At 43.1% G+C, this 5,633-nt stretch overlaps 1 long non-coding RNA gene across 1 annotated transcript; it reads left to right on the forward strand.

Moving 5' to 3' along the window:
- The first annotated feature begins 2,214 nt into the window (after positions 1-2,214).
- Positions 2,215-3,431, forward strand: LOC144539450 (uncharacterized). The gene is made up of 3 exons (XR_013504962.1): positions 2,215-2,305; positions 2,867-2,937; positions 3,407-3,431. It is a non-coding gene; the product is annotated as an uncharacterized LOC144539450 (long non-coding RNA).
- Positions 3,432-5,633: the final 2,202 nt, after the last annotated feature.

A 5,633-nucleotide genomic window follows, 5' to 3' on the forward strand; every position in this document is an offset into this window, starting at 1 on the left:
GTCCATCTTGCCAGAGAGCGGTTCTATTGGCCCTTTATGCAGCGGGAGGTTGAAGACTATGTGATAAGGCAGTGCGCCTGCATCAAGCAGAAGCGACCCGGTGTCCCGGAGAAAGCACCCATGGGTTCAATCACCACAAGCGCACCGTTTGAGTTTGTCTCGGTGGACTATCTCCACCTTGAGGCTAGTAAAGGCGGGTATGAATATATACTCGTTCTGGTGGATCATTTCACCCGTTTCGCTCAGGCATACCCCACAAAGAATAAGTCAGGCAAGACGGCAGCTGAAAAAATATTCCAAGACTTCATCCCTCGGTTCGGGTACCCTGAGAAGCTACACCATGATCAGGGCCGGGAGTTCGAAAATACCCTATTCCAGCGACTCCAACAACTGGCTGGAATAGCCCGCTCTCGAACCACCCCATACCACCCTCAGGGAAACCCTGTTGAAAGACTGAACCGCACTCTGCTACAAATGCTCCGTACTCTGAAAGAGGAGAAAAAGTCAGAATGGAAAGACCACCTACCTCACATTGTCCATGCGTACAATTGTACGAGACATGAAGCCACGGGATACTCACCATTTTTTCTCCTTTATGGAAGAGCCCCACGCTTGCCAATTGACCTTCTCTTTGATCTGAAACCAGAGCAGGAGACACAGACAAGACAAGCCTTTGCACAGAACTGGGCAACCAAGATGCAGGAGGCCTACAGAATAGCCTCAGAGAACAGTCAAAAGTCCTCAGCAAAAGGAAAAAAATATTATGACCGAGGCGTTAAAGGTGCTACGCTCCAGTCAGGTGACCGAGTGCTTGTGAGGAACCTTTCCGAGAGAGGCGGCCCCGGCAAACTCCGCAGCTACTGGGAAGCAAGAGTGCACCGCGTCATTGACCGAGTTAACGATGGGCCTGTGTATAAAGTCCAAGCTGAGGCTGGAGATAAAACCATCAGAGTGCTGCACAGAAACCTCCTGTTACCAGTCAATGACTTGCCTCTGGAACAAGACAGTGGAACCAGACCTGTGAGGAGAAAACTGCAAAGTCGGAGGAAAGCAGGCAGCAGTGAGACGGCTGAGCAGGATTCTGACAATTCTGATGAAGAAGAATACTCATACAGGCTCCGGAAAATACCGGTCTATGAGAAGAGACAGGTCAGATCCCAGACAGCTCAACCTGAGACACAGAGCCAGCTGAGAGTCTCAGCCAGTGAGTTCCAACCTGTAAGGAGAGAACCAGTAGAACAAGAGCCAGTGATGATACCAGGATCTGTACAGGAACCAACACAGCCTGATGCTCGTCCCATGGAAGAGATCCATGAGGAAACCGAAGTCGATGATGGAAACCAGGAGGAAGTTCAGGAAGTGGAGGCTGACTCTGAGGCAGGCCAACATGGTGCAGAACAACCGGCCGCTAGACGGTCCTCCCGTGCTGCAAAACCGAGAGAGATGTTCACCTACAACAGTTTTGGCCAGCCCTCATATCAGTCCTGGAGACCTGGAGCAAATGCTGTGTTTCAGTATGAACCATACTTCATGCCGGGTAACGGGATGGCACGCCAAGTAATCCCAGAAGCCTGTTACTACCCAAGACAAGTTGTTTGGACTTACTAGACCGTCAACTTACCTGACCTGGTCTAGACTCTGTCCTTAACTACCTACTTACCTGTTACTTATCTGACGCTTACCAGACTAGTTGACACTATCTTTTGTTTTCTTGCTCCTTACCTCGTTGGTTTGGTGACAGATCTCAGGAGACATCTCTTAAAGTAGGGGAGAGTGTAAAGGGTTGGAAAATTGACTTATTTGTAGTTTTATGAAAAACAGACACCCCCTATATTTTTTTGAGTATGTTGTGCCAAACTAACCAGAGTAAAGTCTTTTTATATATTGTTTTCTTTATTTTTCACCTAAAACATGTTACACCATCTGAACAGCAGGTGGCACTATTAGTGTGAGTAATGAGGGAGGCATTAAGCTCAAGCACTGCGCATGTGCACGGCAGAATAAACCTGCGTACGAGCTGACAAGTGTTTTCTGTGTCCCTCCTTTCTTCATTGCTCAACAGTGCTCAGCAGAGCAACTTGCTGCTGGCCCAGGTTCCCCTAGGCCTGAAGCCGGTAACATCAGCTCCTCCAACCGGAGCCATATAGAGAGAGAGTTGCGTCATCTCCGTTCTCTCCAATGGACCATTTTTTTACAGCAATGGCGGATCGCGGAGCCTCTCAATAGTTCCCGGAAGTTAGCGGCTAACACTAGCAGCGCAGTAGAGTTGCAGCGGAATGGACCGTTTGTGATGCACTTTGAAAGGGTAAGATGTTTAAAGAATCAGATTGTATATTATCAGCACATCTGTATCAAATTAACATGTGCATTAAAGCATGTTAGTGGATTATCCCCCTCTAAATTAGTAGATTTAGGGAACGTTAACAGATAACAGATTAGGCTAGGATACTGAATAAAGTTAGCAACACATAACGTTAACCACGAACAGCCTATTAATTATAAATTCCGTTCTCTTAATGCCATTTCATCCAACGTTGTGGAATTAGAGAAAAATACTTCTAAACGTGATTTTTTGCGGGGTGGGGGGAGTTAAATATTAGTTAAATATAACATTGGGGCATGTGTTTGTAGAGTGGTGGGTGGAGGTGGTGAAATGAGGATATCCATTTTGGAGTAAGAGCTAATAATAAAGTTAACGTTACACAATAATAAGGAAGAGAGCTATGTTTGTGATACATTGCTATTGATATGGATTTAGAGTGCATATTTGAGACTTCAAAACAGTAAACAAAAACGTAACTTATGGGTTGAGTGTTTTTAGGCTTTGTGATTCTGTTGACTATTACCTGTCTATATTATGTTGCAGCTCAGCTGATTTTGGATTGATGGCAAAGGGAGAGGGAAGTTGGAGGACCTAAGTGAGATTGAAAACACAAGGTAAGTTTAAAATAGGCCAGCAATTTTGAAAAATGAATCATACTAGGCTAAATGGGGAATCATACTAAATACTAAAAGTATTATACTACAGTATTATATAAGTAATCATACTAAACATGTATTCTATTACTGTATTATATAAGTAATCTTATCTTGTTAGTGTATATTAGTAACCTGCTGTAGGAGCACTGGACATGTATACACTCATTACATATATAAAAGACAACCAAGAACATGAGACAACTTTATATAAATTAATATCACATCAGTAACTGATGCCACTTGTCATACTTTGTTAAACATCAGCAGCAAAAGCTGTTGATGATCACAACTAATGAAGTTCCATAACTTAAGTTGAGGAACAAAGACCACACCTCATCTCCCAAGGCAATTTCCCATCCAAGCCTATATAGGTGTGTCTAACCCTTTCTCCTCTGTCTTTTTCTCCCTCTCTCCCTCTCTCTTTCAGCCCAAGAACCACAGGGGGATTCAATAGAGCCTGAAGACTCCCTACAATGAGACAGCACCCTCACCCTGCACCCTGAGTCTCAACTCCCTGGGTTTTACAAGCCTTTCCCTGTTGCTTATTTTTAATAAACCAAACATTAAGCTTCCCAATGGTATGGTCTTTGTTTGTGAAAAAGTGCAAATGAAGTGTTTGAATATTACTACCTCGCATATTTTTTTGTTGTTGTGATCTTTAGTGATAGTAAGATTGCTCCTGCTGACTTGAGCCAACCATTTTTTTCTCCTCTCCGTGTCAGTGGGGAAACCGTACACTTATTTGTGGTTTCCATAACATTTGGAAATAAGTGTTTATTATCAAGGATGGTAACCAGTCAGTAACTGTGTCCACTTGGACACGAGACACTTTTTTAATAGTTTTATATTGTTTATCTTCATAGTTTTTATAGTGTGTTATATTGATCTATATTGCCTTCATCTTTTCTGCACCATTTTTATTCTTATTTACCTTATTATTTTACTGTATTATATACCTTATTTCCTGTACTTTGTTCTGTCATTGTACTGTACACCACTGCTGTGACACCCGAATTTCCCCTAGGGGATCAATAAAGTGCAATCTTATCTTATCTTAGCTGCTGCTAACCATATATCATTTTGTCATCCCCAGCTCCACCCCAGCATCCACCTGTAGGCTCTGATTCTAGGTCTCCCCCGGATTGTCCCTCCCTGGCTGCTCTCTTTGGCTAGCTAGGTGCACGCTTGCAGGGAGTGACAGGATTAGAGCCTAGACACCATACTAAACTCTGTATATTTGCATTCATTCTCAATAATCTGTTAACGTGAGTTGGCAGACTGAATTATGTTCAAGGTCAATTTGATAGAAAGAAATGCCAGCGCTCATAATGTCCTTTCGTCTTTTTAATACATGGGCAGCTAGATAAAAACTCACTGATGAAGTAGGGATTGACATAAACCACACTAGCTTGTGAAAATACATTCGTACATTTGTACTCCTTTCTCCGAGCGATTGGAGCATCCCCATGCAGCACAGCAAACCATGGTGGAGACTATATGCAAGGACAACACGGAGGAAAGGGCACAGACAACCTGCTTGACATGCTATTCATGTTTCTGAGTTTATTAGAGATTTATTTAATGAATTCATTGCGGTAAATAAATGCATAGTAAAAAGACAAAAGATACATAAAATATATATATTTATATGTGTATAAATATATATGTGTTTTAATGTGTCCTGTCCTGTCTGGATGGGATGTGTTTTAATGTACCCTTTTTAATAAGCAGATTTCTGCTTAAGTCATTAAGATTACTTAGGCCCTCAGTTACCATGGGATTACTGAAACCACCATGAATTAAAGAAATGGTAGAAAATTAATCTAATCTGAATTTTGAAACATTCCTTCCCTTCCCCTCCCTTTAAATATATCAATAAACATTAGGATGCGATTGCTCTTGACTACCATACAAGTTTTACTTTTTAAAAAAACATTGATGTAACTACATACACATGTCGGTGTGCTATATAAATATTGTAAATCAATGCATTTATTGACTACTAATTACCAAAAATCGCAGTTCTGTCTCTCTGTATTTACGTTTTCAAATTGCCCGCCAAGTACTTCCTGGAACTATCTGAAGCTACGTGAATCACGTGACGATCAAGCATTTTGGACTTCCGTTGGCGCAACTCTCTCTCTATATGGCTCTGCCTCCAACCAGAGCCTGTTGCAGCTACAACATATCACAATCTAATTAGAATGTTGACGTCATAGGCTGTGTTCAGCATCACAACTTAGCAGGTAAAGCAGGTTAGAGGCACGGCTGCTGCTGCCGCTACTGCTACTGCTACTGCTGCCGCTACTGCTTTACTGTTGAAGTAGTAGTGGGAAGGGAGGAGAGTCAGAGAAAGGGAGGGAGGAGTGTCAGAGAAAGGGAGGAGAGTCAGAGAAAGGGAGGGAGGAGAGTCAGAGAAAGGGAGGGAGGAGTGTCAGAGAAAGGGAGGGAGGAGAGTCAGAGAAAGGGAGAGTGAGTGACTCCCTCCCTCACTCACTCACTCACTCAATCAGCCAATCACTCACTCGCTCACTCAATCACTCGGTCACTCACTCGCTCACTCGCTTGCTCACTCACTCGCTCAATCACTCACTCACTCAACCACTCCCTCACTCACTCAGTGGGTGAGTGACCTCTAGTTGATGCTACTAGTC

The sequence above is a fragment of the Centroberyx gerrardi genome, chromosome 7 (genome assembly GCF_048128805.1).
Source record: "Centroberyx gerrardi isolate f3 chromosome 7, fCenGer3.hap1.cur.20231027, whole genome shotgun sequence".
In the NCBI taxonomy this organism is placed as follows: domain Eukaryota; kingdom Metazoa; phylum Chordata; class Actinopteri; order Beryciformes; family Berycidae; genus Centroberyx; species Centroberyx gerrardi.